At 39.3% G+C, this 18,684-nt stretch overlaps 1 protein-coding gene across 11 annotated transcripts in view; it reads left to right on the top strand.

Moving 5' to 3' along the window:
• Window positions 1-18,684, top strand: part of PBX1 (PBX homeobox 1) — a 326,500-nt gene that overhangs the window by 170,505 nt on the left and 137,311 nt on the right. The window lies entirely within an intron of this gene.

Here is an 18,684-nt window from a genome sequence, read left to right as displayed (position 1 = left end):
TATCTCTCTTTTACAGTTAAGAAGAACCTGAGTCCTAGAGAGGTTAGGCAACTTGCTGAAGGTTACACAGCTTATAAGTGGCATATTTAATCAACCTAGGCAGGCAGTCTGACTCAAAAGTCTGTGCTTTTGATCAGTACACTGTACTGCTTCTCAGTATAAGTATAATAAGCAAAAGACAGATAATAAAAATCATTATAACAATAATTAATATAATAAGCAAACATTACTGAATATTTCCTATGCATCAGGCACTGTGGCAAGCATTGTATATTCGTTGTCTCATTTAATCTTCCCAATAATTTGATGATGTTGATTCCATTTTATCCCACTTCAAATATTTAGAAACAGACTTAGTTTCTAAACCTGCCCCAGTGTTATATAGCTGGTAAACAGCAGAGCCATTTATTGTTGGGGTAAACCCTGGAGGGCTTCAGGACATCTGAAGGCCACCATAAATCACCGTGAGAGTAGCAGAAGGCAGTGGAAGTTAGGGATGGCAGGTGGATCAGCTGGTTAGAGCATGGAGTTAGTGAATCCACTTCTTGTCAATTAGTTCTGCCCTATTCCAAGAATACAGCCATCAACAGTTAGTCCCAGAGTTGGTGGCATTGTTGGGGAAAGAGATTGCAATAGACTGGTGCAGATCAGTTACCTGAAGCTCCTGCCTTATCTGTGGCCTGGTGATGCTGCTGTGTGCCCAGAAGCCAGTCATATGGATGTCTTGACCTGTCCAGCACACACCTCAGGAGTAGGAGATATGGGTCTTTGGAATGCTTTATGTGTGATGAGGATGAAACAGTTAAGTGCTACTTTCTCATCCTCGGCCTTATGACATTAGTTAGTTGTGTAAGATTTTGCAGGGAGGTATTCCCTCCTCTACCCTTTCGTCACAAGCCCCTCTCATTCCTCTGAAAAGGTTCCATACTCCAGTCCCTACCCTCAAAGAAAGATTTTACTAAGCAAAAGTATCTATGGCTCTCTCTGTTCTCCTTGCTTTAGCTAGCACAGCTAAACTGGGATCTCACCAGTCTGACAGGGCAACCTCCAAGATTCACAACCCAGGAAAAGTACTGCTTTGCGTAAGTTTAATCAAGACCAGAGCAGAGACAGGACACAAAGTCAAAAGAACTCAATCAGTTCTGTCCCCTTGGTGCTAAAGAAGCAACTAGAATAATTATTCTTTTGCAGTATTTTGCCATATTTTTTGTCTTTTTAAGATTTGCCATCACCCATCTCTAGATGGTGGCATTTTGGGTAGTTTTTATTTTTATCACTATATTTTACTGCATGTTTACATTTTCTTTCATGTGCATGTGTTTCGTTGTTTAATGTGCAAAAACATAATGCATAGAGGGGTAGCATTCATCAGAATAAGGTCAGAAAAATGGAGGACTCCAGTGTTTTTTTGCCATTGCTTTCTGTGTTTATGTGTGTGTGTGTATGGGCGCACGCGCGTGCATGCATGTGCACGCTTGTGTCTGTGTTTCTGACATATGGGCAACAGGTCTACTGCAGGCTGGACTCCCTCTCTGTAGGCTCTAGGGACTTCTCCATAAGAGGATGACCTACTTGACCTATTTTTGCAAGTATCTTTTGCCATTTTCCTACCCTCTGCTTCCCTACTCCCATCAGACATGTTAATGGCTCATATCATCTTCTCCTTTCATCAGCCAAAAAAAAAAAAAAAAAAAAAAACTCTCTTGGCTTCTCTTCTGATTTCAGCCTGTCACTTGATGAGGTCCCTGCTATTTATATTTTTGTTTGTTAGAAGGGAGTGGGGGAAACATAAATAAAGCCCGGGCAAACCCAACCACCCTGCTGGATATGAAGGGACTCCCTCATATTGTGGCAGCAGGGCTGCCTAACTGGTATTTAAGCAGGGACCAAGAGGTCCACACTGTGAATGCCGTTGAAAGGGTTACTGGGAAATGCAAACAAAAACAACATGCAAATGAGGCTGCCAGCAACAGGTAGACTTAATCAGATGCTGTCAGATGAATTCAGCATCTCCCCGATTGTCGCCTCTCTTTGCCTCCCATTCGGAAGCCCTCATCTGCTCCAGATGTGGTTTAATTTACTGCGACTTGGCTAATTACTGTAATTAAGGATTAATTACTGTTAATTACTTTCACATAAACTCAACGCCAGTCAAAGAGCGGAGCCTTATGAAGTCTGCCACAGAAGTGAGCATGAGCTCGGCGGCCTGTGTGAGCTCTGCAGGTCTCTATGTATCGCCTGGGCCCCTGCTGCCATGAAGCTTCCTGACCTTCCAGCATCACCAGTGGGATGGGAGTTCAAAGGTGGGAGAGGGGTCAGTGCTCAGGCCCTCACAGTGCATCAACTACCAGGCACTTTCCTACACAGTGGGCAGCCAGAAGAACAGGGACAATGTTGGGGAGAGGGCCCGGACAACCTGGACAGTGATGCACGAAGCACCAGCCTTTCCCAGCAAGTGTGGAAGCCAGTCTTGTATTCTTTCTCTAGTGCTACACTGTTGGCTTTGTGAGCTAGTGAAGCCAACATTCTGTATTGGTGCTGAGGTATGGGAGATGTTCACCACAGGTAATTGGAACAGAAATAAACTTCTCTTTTTAAAACATGGTCTTATTTTTGAAGTAAGGAATTGATAAAAGGATGGTTACTCATACTGCGTGTACCTAATTCTACAAATATGAGGATTAGTGCCACCCCAAATACCTGTTCTCCAACTTCACCTGGATTCTCAGTTTTGCCAGTTAATGTTTTCACTTTTTTAGAGAAATTAGTGACTGTAGGACTATTAAAAATGTTCCCCTTTCCTTAATTCCTGAAATCAATCTCCTTCTAGCAGATGACATTGCCTTCTAGGTCATGGAGGAAGTGGAATCCTTTAATCTTGAACTTTCTCAATCTCTCCGTACATTTTCTTCAAATGTATCTATTAGGTTGGTGCAAAAGTAATTGAGGTCTTTCCATTACTTTTAATGGCAAAGACCGTAATTACTTTCGCACCAACCTAATACACTTTTTTTCTTTTCTCCTTTCTCAGTAAGAATCTCTCTGTTCTGCATAAAGATGATTCCTCTACCTGTACACCTCATACCAGCCTCCTGTCTTATCTGTCATGCCCTTTGATGTTTCCTTCTCTGTAGCCGACAGACATTCTCTTCCAACCTAGAGAACCGACAGAAATTACAGAAACCTTCCCTTGACTGGATCTTTCTTAGCTATATACAGTCTTTCTCTTTTTTATGTCGTTTGAATTCTCAAAGACAGAAGTCTACGCTTCCTCAACCCACTTTGGTCTTCCTTTGTCTCCATCTTTGACTGATATTTTTTCTAGTCAGTGTCACCAGGACTCCACAGTTGCTTAATGCAATGTATATTTTTCAGTCTTGATCTTATTGAGCCTCTTTCTTAGCAGTATTTGATACTTCATGACTTCTCAGAAGCTCTACTCCCTTGACCTCTGTAATCCTTGGTATTTTTATTCTCCCTATTGGGCATCTTTTCTCACCAGGTTCTGAGATATTGATGTTTCTGTTGAGTTCTGACTTCAGACTGGCTCTGCATGGATCTCATTCTACATTCTTGTTGAGGGATCCCATCACTCTCAGGGTGTTTGTGACTCACCCACTAGACTGAGAACTTCTTGATGTCGGACCTTGTGACTCATTCATTGTTGTATCCCACAAGGACAGAGTGCCATTATCAACACAATGGGTCCCTCCTGCTTGATGGACCATGGAACCTTGGGTCCTGTGCATCTCTGTGAACCACCAAGGGTACATAGGGCCTTATTTCCTGTGTCGCTTTCACCCTTGCACAGGAGGATTTATCTGCTGGGTATGAGACAGGTCTTTGTGACATTTTTAAAAAATCATAGGACTATACTGTTTCAAAGGAGGCCCAAAGGAGGTTTGAATAGCAAAATTCAAACAGTATATTGATGGTACATAAAAGGAATACTGGGTATACTATGTAGTATGTTTTTGTTCTATATACTAAAACCTGTTTACCTGTTTGCACATAAGTAAGGCTATCTTCGTATTGACTAGATGATAAAGCTCAAGTGTAAAGGAAACCTTAATTTGGGACTAAGGAAACAGGGAAATTAAGTTTTTAATATATCCAATTAAAATTTTTAATAAAAATGTTTAACAGTCTTATATTTGAATTAATTATAAGTAAGATTTTTTCTGTTGCATTAAATCATTTTATATCTTATGCTAAACTTGACCGACTAAAAGAAAACAACTTTTATGCAATTAAACTATTTGTTTTTTAAACAGACCCTTTTGTGTTTACTGAATCGGCAGAAATGTTCTACTAATTTTTTTCTGTGGTTGACTAATTAGCAAATGGATTGCTGGGCTTTGGCGTATGCGTGCACATATTTACGTACCAAATATTGCTATGTTGTGTAAGTGTGGATTCATTTTGTATGTGTGCTCTGTATTTTTCACTACATGTTTGCTGACTGTGATTTTAATGGACATTTGAATGAATGTGATTTCAGTGGGTGTGCACTCTACATACATTTCAAATACGTTGGATCCTACCACTATGTACTTTGGAGTTATCTCCTTTCTCATTTTCTCCAAGAATTTAGTTGTAAGCAGTATGTTACTGAACATTCAGATTCCCAGTAATGGCTTGAAGGAAGCATTTCTTGTATACAATGAACCCGAATCAACTTCTGTGAATAACTCATTTGCATTTTTAAAATACAGAAAATATAAAAACTACAATACTAAATTAGTCAGCTACAACCTATTATTTCTTGTCTGAATAATTAATTCACAATTTGAATTTCTCCCTGAAAGTGATTTTTGTTTTGCAAGCCATCAGATAGTGTGCTTGCCATTACTCACCAAGTTCTAACTCATAAAGTTATGGATTGAGTACTCTTTGCCCCATATATGAAATGGATATAAATGGTTTACTTAACAAACATGTATGGAGTGCCTGCTGTATGTCACACATAGTATAGGCCCTGAGGATAATATGGTATTAAATTTTCTGTGGTGATGAATTATATACACTATGATAAAATTAATAATACAGCATGACAATGAGTAAAAATTATTGTTTGATATATTGAACAGTTGTTTCTCTTGTGGTTATATTTACTTAAGTGCCTGGACAGCATGCAAGGGGGGAGGAATAGAAAGATGAAATTTTATATGATGGTACTGTGATCTGGAGAGGGAATATTCATATACTAACTTTCTGCTATTACTTTAGGAATATCTCTGAAGTAAAGAAGTATGGAATAAAGAGATAATATTATGACTTACTATTTTCCAAGCTGGATAGATAAGATGAAAAGGGAAACAAAGAATACTCCAAATGCTTCTATAATGCACTTTCAAAAATATACATCTCCAGCTAAAATTTAATGTAAATGCTTAATTTGTTTGATTATAGGTATTATGCAGTTATTTACACTATACTGCATAAGCTATAGTGCTCTGTAGTTTTAGCTCATCTATAATGCACTGATAATGTAAATGTATTCATACTTTTATCACCACAATTATTTGAAAAAATCTTGCTTTTGTAAAATGAACTGTTTAGATAGAAGTATCCATTACACTTGGCATTGTAAGAATGTATTGACTGCTTAGAAAGGGCCAAAATAAATATCCCTAGATATGCATAATTTATATATGAGATTAAGTTATATGTATTATGCGTCTATAAAACATGTATGTTTTTGCTGTCACAGATTTAATGTAAGTATAGATTGGTATTGGTCTGTGCCTACATGTATGTGCTCCATGAGTACAGAATCAGGGAGTTGTATATAAAGGCCTCATTGATGATAGTGGGAACAAAGCTGAAAAGAGAGCAATTGAGAGAGAAAGAGGGAGAAGGAAAGAGAATAGTAGTGATTAAGCTAGCATTGTTCTATACAGATCGCTAGCTGCCTGCTATTGTTTTCCAGCATTTGAAGATGAAACATATTCATTTAGCTTTCAGAACGAATGGCTTTAATAAGGGCAGAGCGGGAGAGGTGGGGTAACACTGATGACTAGAGAGACCCATCAAGGCTCCCCCTAAGGCCATTCCGTCAGTGCTGAGGACCACATGACCATTAACTCTGCAATCAGGACAAGTTTTCAACATTCCGGGGTATCCTTCAATGGCAGAAAGAGTCATTTGGAGTCAAGAGAAGATGTATATCAGCAGTAATTGGATTCTGGCCAAGGCTCTTAAGACAGTATTATCTATGGTGAGGGAACAGGGAGGGGCTGGACAAAGCGTGAGGCATGTGATTCAAGCCATAGCTGAGAGAGCAGTAGCCACTACAGGCCACAGGCTGCCGGCACAAAGAGCAAGCAGTTTGTTTGCTCAGGAGTCATTGTGGCTTGTCTATGGATGTGAGCAATCCTCCATCTCCAGCAGAAACTGGCTTCTGAATATCCTGCAAGTCAAAACGTTGGGCTCAAAAGATGAGGCCATCCTGGTTGCACTTGACTAGACAAAGCTATTGAAGGCCTGAAAGTGCCCCATCCAGCCTCTTCCCACTGCAGCCCCTCTCCCCTCCCTTCACCCTGACTACTTCATTACAATCTGCCTTCAGGCCGGAATTGCCCTGCTTAAGCCTCAAATCATTATAATTACCATTATTAGAAATAGCTGCGGGGGAGGCATTGGAACACCAAGTAAAAATGTGTGAGTGTGTCCGCTGGCCCTGGAATCACTCTTTTTGAGCTCGGGGGAACCACAAGGCATGAGGGTTCCACCAAAGCCAGCTAATGCGACGGCTGTCAGCTCCACTCACCCCACCTGTCAAGAGGGGGATGCAGTGGGGTTCATTTTTTTAATTGACACCTTCCTCTCTCATTCCACGCTCTCTCGTCTCAACCTAATTCCTCCTTTCATCTTCTTTCTTTTCTCTGAGAAAAATTCATTCCTCTGTTATTTGAATAAAGAAAAGGGAAAAAGCCACAGAAGGAACAATGACATATACATTATCCTCCAGAAAATACATAGATTTTAACAAAGGCAGAAGTCAGGAAATGCACCAAAAGTCAGAAGAATAATTGTGAAGCAAATATGAGGCAGACAAGATGGACAGATGGAGGAGAGAGATGTAGGAAAGAAAGCCAGCAAAACAGGATGGAAAGAAAGGGGGAAGGAGAGAGAACATGCATAAAAATCAGAGGGAGAATCAAGTAGAGAAGAGCTAGTAAAAGTACTGTATTTCTTATTGTCTAGTTTACTTCTAGTCCTTCTTTAAACGAAGGCTAGAGTTTCACTCTATTAAAAGAAAGGAGAGTGGGAATATGGTGGAGCCAAAAAATAGATAATATGTGAATATGCCTTTGATTTTCAGCTCACAAGTAGTCCTTTCTATAGGTATTCAAGAGGGATTATGAGATGAGATAGGATTCAGTGCCGTTGACAGAGACCCAAGGAGACAAGAAAGGTGTGTGTCTAAGTGGATTCTACCAAAGAGTGGTGCCTGAGCATCTTCTTGCCTTGACTTTTAGCAGTCCTGAGGAGTCCGCCCATTTTCTCAGCATCTGATGGCAGAACTCCCACCAGAAAAGCTCCAGGTACAGGCCATGGACTGACAAGCTTTTTAGTTCTTTGAATGGTCATTTATTTTCAGTTAGATTGGCACACATCACATTAGTAGTGTCTAAAGATGTACTGGATAAGTCATCTAAATAAAAAACTAAATTAGGATGAAATTAGAAAAGTATATAAATATATCAGAGTTTTTCAGTGTTGATATCCATTGTTTTTATTTTTGATCAATGAGGTATAATTCACATAAATAATTCACCAATTTTAAGTATACAGTTTGATGAGTTTTGATAAACATTTTTATTTTATTTTACTTGTTTTTTTCTTTCCTTTTTTTTTTTTTTTTTTTTGGTTTTTTTTTGAGACAGAGTCTCTGTCACCCAGGCTGGAGTGCAGTGGCATGATCTCAGCTCACTGCAGCCTCTGCCTTCCGGGTTCAAGAGATTCGCCTGCCTCAGCCTCCTGAATAGCTGGGACTACAGGTGCACACCACCATGCCCAACTGATTTTTGTATCTTTAGTAGAGACAGGGTTTCACCATGTTGGCCAGGCTGATCTCGAACTCCCGGTCTCAGGTGATCTGCCCGCCTTGGCCTCCCAAAGTGCTGGGATTACAGGCGTGAGCCACTGTACCTGGCCTGAGTTTTGACAAATATATGTTTTCCTCTCTCCAGTCACAATCCCAATAAAGACAAGAGCATTCCCATCACACCGAAAGGTCTCCTCATGCCCCTTTACAGTCAACCTTCCCCACCCCACCCCTGGTGCCTGGCACCCACTGATCTGCTTTCTGTTGCTATTTATAAGCTCTTCTAGAATTTCATTCTTTAAATGAAATTATATGGAATATAGTTGTGTCATGCTTCATATATATATATGGCTTTTCAGGTGTAATCTAAAAATAATGCTTTGAGATGTATCTACATTGTTGCTTGGCTTAATAGTTTGTTGTTTCTGAGTAGTATTTTATTGTGGGAATAGACCACAATGTGTTTCTTCGTTCATCCATTGATGAACATTTGGATCATTTACAGTTTGGGGTTCTTAAGAATAAAGCTACTGTGAACATTTGTGTGCAAATCTGTGTGTGGCATATATTTTCACTTCTCTTAGATAAATATCTAGGACTTGTATTCCCAAGTCATATGGTAACTCTCTCTCTATTTGGAGACAGGGTCTCTCAGGCTGGAGTGCAGTGATACAATCCTCTAGCTCACTGTAGTCTCAAAATCCTGGGCTCAAGCTATACTGCTGCCTCAGCCTCCCAAGTAGATAGGATTATAGGCATGTGCCACTATACCTGGCTGATTTTTATTTTCAATTTTTTTCTAGAGATGGGATCTCACCATGTTGCCCAGGCTGGTCTCAAACCCCAGACCTCATGCAATTCTCCCAAAGTGCCACATTATAGGCATGAGCCACCACATCCTGCAATATATTTAATTTCATAAGAAACAACCACACCATTTTCCACAGTGGTTATGCCTCTACCCCTTCTGGAAGGAGACCATATCATCTTTTCCATACAGGACAAATTAAATGAGGTATTACAGATAGTGATAGAAGTAGGCATGGCTGATATATAGGCTTCTTTGTGCACTATAAAGCTGTCCATGCTCAGATGCGTAGTTCAAATTAATCATTAGTCAACCTAGTTAAATTGTGCAGTTATTTTAAAACAACAGAAAACTACTTTGCGAGGTTACATGTCACAGTTTCTCTAACATCCTACTTGGGCCACACCTTTTCCAAGAAACCTTCCCTAAGTAACTCATCCTTACTTCTCATTTCTTCCACTATTATTTATGTAAATTATACTGTAGACAGTATTTTTGTAACTATTTAGTTGTTTCTAGTTGGTGTGATGGCTTATTTCATGATATGTTTTGGTATAGGTCCAAAATTGGGGAATAGATAGTTACTGGGCTCCATGTACCCTGTGTGTTCAGTACATTCTTGAGTAAGTGAACCTAGTTTCCAGAAGCTGTAGTCCAGAAACTACCACTCTCTCATCTAAAATAAAATATCTTAAATAACACATAAGGATTCCCCTGGCGCAAACCAATCATAGACGTACACTCGCCTGCGATCCAGTATATGTGTTTCTGTTCATTTGCCTTAAATGGGCTCCACATTCAGCTCCCTACCTTTGAGTAAATAATCATGCGATAAAGCTCAAGAAATACGTGGTTGTGGGTTTTATTTTTCCACCTCGGCTGCTGATGTGTTACCTAGCAGGCTGTGTTCTACACAGGGCTTGGTTCTCTCTCACAGCTTGTGGTAAGCGAAATTATTCCAAGATTCAATGAATACCTGCTATTGAGCGGCTTCCCTAACCACCCAAACTGGTCTTTTGTTAGTGGTTATTGAGAGGATTGTCACAGCCATTGACCTACGCAATTTTACTTCAAAAGAAATGAGCATTTTTCTTCCCCTTTCATTTCTAAAAGCAGATATGGCAATTTGCTTAAATTGCTGTCTTTAAAAGTTTAGATGATTATACTTTTTCCCCCTTTGCCTTTTTTCTTCCTTTTCATTTAAGCAGCACAGTGCCGTCTCTTTTTCTGGGATTGGACACGGTTCCTGCTGCAGGGTTCATGAAGTGGTTGTGCATGCGTGTGTGTGTGTGTGTGTGTGTGTATGTATATTATCTCCTTACACATTAGTGTTCATTTGTCTGAGAACTCTTTTCAGACAAAGTAAGGCTACGTTGAACTCTTCGATTAACATTTTATATTTTAATGCTAGGGTTCATTTTCTCTAGGCCCCAATACTAGAGGTTTGCGGGTGAAAATAAAATGAAAATACACCTAATGGAAAAATCTCTGTCTCTTTATGTAGGAAGATATGGTAGCAACTAGCCTCAGAGACTTAGGAGTAGGCAAGATAGGTTACACCTTCAAGATTTTATGTCTGAAGAAGAAACAGAATTTGATCTAAACATAGGAAGAGGAAATGAAAGGTGCCTGTGAAGAACTAACGCTAGGAACACAGGGAAGAAAGAGATGAAGATGAAAGGTTATGGCTAGTTGGCAGAGGCCAAGAGAGCATCCTATTCTTAGACCCAGCACCTTGGATCTAGTTTCCCTGTGTTGCAGTTGTCTTTACTATGATGTGCAACAAACCATACTGAGCCATATACTTGATGCCATATACTTTATACGTGCCAAAGAATATGATGCAATAAATACATTTTAAATTATAGTATGGAAAAAATAAAAAAAAAATGAAAAGACTCAGTTCTGTCTTCAGGGAACTCACAATCTAGTAGCCAGACTTTATCCCTAATAGGGATAAAGGAGCTGTATTGCAAATAGGCCACCATATCAGAGTGGAGACCAGTTGATGTAAAAAGCAAACCCATAACTATCTTTGGTGATGGTAGGCTGAACCCCTCAAAGCTCAGAACCCACTGATAAGGGTTTGTGTAACATGTAGTTAGTATATTTACTGAATACCTGATTATGTGCCAGATATTGTGTTAGGTGTTTGGGATACAAAGATGAATTCATTAATTAATTCACAAATATCGAATGTGCATCTATTATGTGCCAGACATGTATAGACATTATCTTCGCTCTCAAGGAACTTGCAGTTGGTGTACAAGACAGATATATAACACTGAACTCTTTTCAGTACTTAATAAGAAGTACTTTATAATGTAGATATTTTGCTTAATTCTATGGGAAGATAGAAAAGGGGATCTTATTCTGCCCATGGGATATTGATATTTGATCAACTGTTACTAGATGTGGAATTAAGATTTGGAGATTATCGAACTTTAAATACTGTTAAATATGGCAGCCTGAGTAAAAATGTAAATATGAAAATCTTACAAGAGCTAATAATTTATGTCTGTGTGAATGCTCATGTTTGCATTAATAAAGGTTTTATTTAGTAATTGATTTTCCCTGTCTGCCTTGGCACTATGTAGGATTAATCGTTTTGCCTATCCTCGATATGGTATAGATTGTGAAGCACATTTTCTAAAACATAAGCAAAGAAGTTGCTCAAGGATATAACTCGAGGATATAACTCAAGGATATAACCCATAGTCCCTGTGGCTATTTGAGACTCATGAAGTGAAGGCAGCATTCGTGGGACATGAGGAAGAGATCTCTGGACTCATAGGGCCAGAAGGACTTTTTGGTAAAATTTCTTTTTCATATGATTCACATGTATGCCTTCATTATTCCAAAGAATGTCAGACAGATTTTCAGGAATATAAATTGCAATTTCTGTTAAGCAGCCTCCTCAAAGCAGCCAGAAAGGTCTTTTAAGTCAAATGTATTTCAGATCCAAGAGAGCAAGAACAATGGTATACTAGGTCATATGGTCTTTTGGCCCTGCCATTTAAATATAATACCTGTACAAGGAAGTAACTGCAGGAGTAGTCTGTATATTCCTGTTGGTTGGCTGGTGGGAAGGTAGCTAACCTTTTGTTTCTTTCTTTTTCAGTACACTACTTTAATAAATGGTAACAGTGCTTTAATAAGTCCCCTGGCCATCATCTTACTTATGATCTCTAGATGAAGACCACTGTGTGAAACTGGTATCCTAGGAGGTTGGAGTGAGCATGTATGAGTGAGTGAGTGTGTGTGTGTGTGTGTGTTGCTTGATTTATAAACCACTGAAGCCCGATGAAGTACTAGGGTGAAAATCACCTACGTTTCCAGAGGAAAAAAATGTCACCATCAATTCCAAGAGGGACTTGTAAACCTGAAACTAACAGCCAATGGTTTAATTTTTTTAAGGTAGATTTTTTTTTAGCATTTCTAGGCTTACTATATTCTATCTGGAAAAATATAAATTTATGGGCAAAAAGAAAAGCTGAGAGTCGTAGTTTTCATGGGAGAGCCAAACAAAAAATACCCATTATTGAAAGGCAGTCTTTCAGGGATTCTTGAAAAGAAAGGTAACCTTTCTTATTCATAGTGCAGTTACCTCTTGAGAAACTGCAGATTAGGGAAACCTGTAGATATTTTATTCTATCTCAGGTAGGGAAAGACAAGCCTTCAAAGGCTTTTAATGACAGGGTATCTGTATTACTTACGGATTGGAAGGCCCATCATGTATTCAATATCAAGGATTACAAAGCCCGGAGTGGTGGCTCACGCCTGTAATCCCAGCACTTTGTGAGGCCGAGGCCATTGGATCCCTTGAGGCCAGGAGTTCAAGACCAGCCTGGCCAACATGGCAAAACCCCATGTCTACTAAAAATACAAAAATTAGCCAGGCATGGTGGTGCACATCTGTAATCCCAGCTACTTAGGAGGCTGAGGCAGGAGAATTGCTTGAACCTGGGAGGCAGAGGTTGCAGTGAGCCAAAATCATGCCAGTGCACTCCAGCCTGGACAACAGAGTAAGACTCTGTCTCAAAAAAAAGGATCACAAAACTTGGTTTTCAGTACAGTAGTAGATCCATTTTAAACCAAAAAGTAAGTACATAAATAAAAGACACATTGAGGCCAATATCTACGTTAGAACTCAGGTATCTACTTAAGGAAATTGCTATATAAAAACAGTCCATTTTTAGATAACCTTGTCCTAACCTCCCTCTGACTTAAAAAATGAAATTGGAGAGCGGCTGCTTGACCCAAAAAAGACCACATGAAGATCAATTTAACCAAATTTGGGCTTTTATTTAAATATCTACAGAATGGGGTTAATAGTCCTGGCCAGCTTGCTGCTTGAAAATGCTAGAGGCATGGCTTCTGAAAGTGACTGTAGAGCGGTTGACAGAGATGAATGTGAAATAGTAATGAATAACTTCATAATAGAGCAGAGATGTCATGGCTTTGCATACAGCTTTGACTCCAATAATACGATCCACTCTGCTGAAATGGGGTCAGTTCCTGACAAACAGCAATGTAAGCCAGTGAAGAAGATTCCTACAGGGCCAGAAACACTGATGGGGCTAAGCCAGAGAAACCCAGCTAGCCTAAAGGGGGTGCCTGTAGTGGTATTTTAGCTATTGTATTCCTTCCGTACAAACACCCAGTCGATGGCTACACAATAAGATGGCCATGATAATAGTAATATGTATTGCCATGATAACAGAATTGCTAATGACTGTATTGGCCTGTTTTGTTCATCTCCTTTTCTCATCGCAATCTTAGAATTTTGGTTGACTCTGACATGTTGAACTGTGTGTTTTTTTTAATTTTTTTTCTTTATATCTTTTTAAATAAGGCATCCTCAGGACTCAAGGATATAATACTCCTAGCCCTTGGATCCACTAGTTTGATCTTATTACTTGAAATTTACATTCTACTGCTGCTGTTGGAAGTGATGTGTTTCCAGTGCTCACTTTTGCATGGCACTATGCTGCACCCCTTAGAATTTATTAAGTGCTATTTAAGAGAAGGTGCATCATCTTTTATATATGTTTCCAAAATTGATTCTAAGGGAATCCAAAATTTTGTCAGACAGCCTACTAACACTGTATCAGTTAAAGTTAAGTCTCTCAGCCAAGCACATTAAAATAAAATTTAAAAATGGTGGCTTAAACAAAGTCATGGAATAGAATTCCAGAGGTGGGTCATTAGGGAGCCAAAGGCCTTTATGAAGGGGATTTTCTACCCATCACATCAATGTTCCAGGCAAAAAGGAAGGAAGGAGAAGACTAGAATGGGAATACTTCTCAACTGAGTTAGTTCTTTTAAGAAGCCTTCTTAAAACTCCAGTATAACACTTACACATATGTACAGTTATCCAGAACTTAGTCCTATGGCTACTCCTAGCTGCGAGGGAGGCTAAGAAATGTAATAATTTACCTGGGCATATTACTTGAATAAACTGGAGTTCTGTTTCCAAGGAGGAAAGGTAGAATGGATATTGGCTAGGTAACTGGAAGTCTGATGGGAACTTATGGACACGATTGATTAGTCTTGATTACTTCACTTCCACATTTGTCCCACAGCACCAGGAGATACACCAGGAGCTAGGGTCACATGAGAGGGTGATGGCATAATTTCAGGAATATAAGAAGACACAGGCAAACTCTCCCCACATACTTGGTGATGGGAAGTGAAAGTCAGAAATTCAAAATCATGTGTCTGACTCAACAGGGGATTATGTTTCCTAGGTTTATTTCTAACCTAATCTTGTAACTTTGGAGGAATTTCTCTTCTCTGTTCCATAGTTCCTTACTGCCTTACTATGTTTGAAATGAGATATCAAAAATTTCTCATACTTACTACCAAAGAATTTCCAACCACAATGTCTTAGATACATCCAATGAGCAAATAATTATTGAACAGAGCCCCTCTTAACTGAAACAACAATCATACTCATGGTTATACCAACATTTTTGTAGCCTCCATAGGTACCCAGTGCAATTCAAATTCAAATGCCTCATTAGATCCTCTCAGAACTCTTTAAGACAGGGGTAGGGTCTCACCTATGGGAGAACATCCTGATCTGGCGGGATCCCCTCTGCATCCCCAGTAGCTAGAAGAGTGCCTGACACAGAGTCATTGCCCAGTAAATAGTTTCTCCCCACTTTCCCATAGGCACTGTCTACTCAGGGACATAAGGGTCAATTCAAAAAAGACTGCAGACGTGGCCTCTGCTCTTAGAGAGTTGTTGATTAGGAGGTAGCAGATAGGTAGGTAATCTGAGGACATTTTTTTCAGCAGCATAGGCAAAAATTGTATATATGTCCCAAACCTTAGTTGAGCTATTTGGGCTCTAATCTTATCTAAGAAGACAGTGGTGGGGGTGGTGGTGGGTGGGAAGAGAAAGGAGGGATTGCATCTTGGTTGATTGCCCGTCACCTGCCAGACTCTAAGCCATGTAATACACCAAACTTACAAGGTAATATTTTTATTCTCTACAACAGACTTGCAAAGTACTGTTTCTATTCCCATTTTCAAAGACCGGGAAACTGAGTCAGAGAGCAGCAGAACGTTGCTGAAGGCCACATATCTAATGAGTGGCAAAGCCGATATTAAAATCCATATTTTTTTCCGCTATGCCACATTGCCTCTCCAAGGAAAAATAGCAAAGCAGGAAGTTTAGACTATATAGTGAAAAATAGATGGAAAGCATGGGCCACAGATTGAGCAATGGCCTGGAAATTAGAATTACTGAATTCTCTCTTTTCTCAACACTGCCCTGGGACTTTCCTTTATCATCACAGACTGTGTATTAAAAGTCCTTTATAAAGGATGGAGCCCTATACAAGTGATATTTCATCTATATAACTGTTATAGATAATAACAGTTTTATCTATAACTACATTTCTACCCTTATAAAATTGGGTTAATATTATTTTTTCACCAAAGTGCTCTAATAGCATGTTGGAAAGTGCTCAGAGAACCACAAATGATGAACCTTTTAAACATCACTACTTGTCAACGCAGGAACTGTGTAAAGTGATTTGAGGTCTTCTAATTGAGCTGCATCATCTAAATTTAAAGCACCCAAAGAAGGTAGTAGTAATAGCAACAATATCAGTTCAATAGTAATTAGTAATAAACCTAGTCAACCAGCTACAGGCTGGGCTAAAGCTTCTAAGCATTTTCTGCCAGAGAGAATTTACTCCTGCTCTGAAGTGTCTAATAAGGACATTAACAGAGCTGAGAGCCCATCTGTGATAGGACTTTTCCAAGAGCCTTCAGAAAAGTCTCTTAATTCTGCTGTGTGCCTTCATATATGCATACATGACTGAACGTAACTGACCTGACATTGCTGAGTTCCATTCTCCAAATACTCTTACTTCCCAGTGCAGCCAGAATTAAATCACTGAGTCATGTGCCTCTAGAGGATCGTTCCTATTGGCCCCCTCCATACATGGTAAATATCATGATCAAACAGTCACTGACCTGTTGCTCGCACATGGCCCATGGCATCACCTAGAGAGGCATACGATTATTTTATAATAGAACATTAGTACATGTATATTTTTAAATGGCTATTCTAAGTATTTCAAAATAAAGTGTTAAATTAATTTTCCTTCAGCCAAAGAAAAACTAGAAAAGTCAGCTTTTAAGTTTTAAAGTATGTAGAGGTATGTTTCCTGTGTTTGGCATCTTGGTCATGCAAGAGGTTCAGTGCAGACGGTATAGGGTATAATTATAAGAAGTACCTCACTCGCAAGTCTCAGTTGCTTAGCATGAAATTCATAGGTAAAAGTGGTAACAAGTAGTAAAATTGTAAATGTAATTTGAGAAAGCTATGGTAAATAGTTGTCTTTTTTTCCTAAACTATTCTTTTTTCTTCTTCTTCTTCTTCAAGATGGAGTCTTGCTCTGTTGCCCAGGCTGGAGTGTAGTGGCACGATCTCAGCTCACTGCAACCTCCACCTCCCAGGTTCAAGTGATTCTCCTGCCTCAGCCTCTCGAGTAGCTGGGATTACAGGCATGTGCCACCACGCCCGGCTAATTTTTGTATTCTTAGTAGAGACGGGGTTTTACCACAATGGCCAGACTGTTCTCGAACCCTTGACCTCATGTGTCCAGGCTGTTCTCGAACTCTTGACCTCGTGATCCACCCGCCTCAGCCTCCCAAAGTGCTGGGATTACAGCCATGAGCCACCATGCCTGGCCCTTTCCTAAACTATTCTTATCTCGATTTTTATCAGCCCTCATTTTGATAAAGCAGTTTTATATTGCTTTTATGTGAATTATCTCCTATGTTTTACAGAGAATTCCAGTGGATTCTCATGGTTCCAGTGAGTGCATGGGGTAGGGCTGATGGGGTTGCTGGCAGAAGAGCTATTACAAGATCCTACTCTTCTGATGTAGGGCCATTTGGGCCTCTTTTGCGTATTGGGCTTCTTAGTAATCTTAAGAAAGGAGTTCATGTTTCAGAAAATTCTTTTGAAAAATCACTGCATTTTTTCATTTCATTCTCTCCAGAAATCTTTGAGGAGATATTGTTGTTCCCATTGTGCAGGTGAGGAATTGAGGCTTAAACAGATTGAGTTTCCAGAGAGTACCTAACTCAGAATTTGCTGAGTACCAGCTCTAATTCTGATCTTCTGACTCTACCATTTGTGTTCTTACCACTAAATACTGCTAGTTCCTTTTTCCAAATTTGAAATACCAGTAAATTTGAGAATGATCTCTTTTAAAAAAATAGGCTTAGGCTGTAGAGAGTACTATGTTTGTAACTCTCCTACTTATGTAAATTTAGCATCTGTATATGTATGAATCGTATATATATATATATACACACACACATATGTATGTATGTATTTTATATACATACATATTTCAAAGTACAAAAAGGTAGACTGTAGCTATTCACAAAAGATAACTTTGGTCATGCTTATATTCTTGGCCTGTTATGGATGTAACATAACAGTATGTTTCTGTATATTTTGTGTTCTGCTAGATAGACTTTAGGTTAGAACAGCCATTGACTTTGTGTGTCCTTAAGGAAGTAACTGTATCTCTCTGAATCTTGAATGACCACGGGCACACTGGAAATGAAAGTATTTGCCAGTTTCCACATGAAAAGTGAGTAAAGCAGGATTTTGCTTGCTGTCTCTTCTTAGGCTCAGGGTTAGAGCAACTGTAAAATAATTAATAATCCTCTCATAGAAAAATTTGCTGGACTTTAATGATGCTTAAGTAATCTAGGACTCAACCTGAGATACTATGATACCAAGGTAGTGGCTATCTATGCATTCACAGAGGAATTGTGTCTAGCCCTAGGGTATCCTGGGGCTAGACAGCTTTAGAATTTTGTTTAGATTGGAGGTTGAGAGCTAGAAGATAAAGGTTTACAAATTAGAACAGCAACATTTCTTAATCCACCTCCCAATTATACACAAATCATGAGTATGCATCATAAGTAAATGATGCATGCCAAGCAGTTCATGAAAAGAGGTGTACCCACTATTCTTACTCCAAAATGATCAAGTTTAGCCATTGTGATAAACAGTATGGGCACCATTCGTGTTTTTGCTTTTAAGTTTTTGTTTGTCAAGCCACAGCTAATTATACAAGCAGACTAGCAGGATTTGAGATGCAAAGTGTTAAAACTAATAGTGTATGTCAAATCCTTTATTAAAAAGTACATGATAAAGAAAGATCATGTCACACCATAAATAGTAATTGTACAATACAAAAGGTGTGTGTGTCTCCAGGGTACGTGGAGAGCCAGTTCATTGAGGTTCGACTGACTTTCCTCGCCTCACGTTTCCTGCTGG

The sequence above is a fragment of the Pan troglodytes genome, chromosome 1, assembly GCF_028858775.2.
Source record: "Pan troglodytes isolate AG18354 chromosome 1, NHGRI_mPanTro3-v2.0_pri, whole genome shotgun sequence".
NCBI classification, from domain to species: domain Eukaryota; kingdom Metazoa; phylum Chordata; class Mammalia; order Primates; family Hominidae; genus Pan; species Pan troglodytes.
Note: the sequence above shows the minus strand (reverse complement) of the source record. Positions and strands in the feature narration are given on the sequence as shown.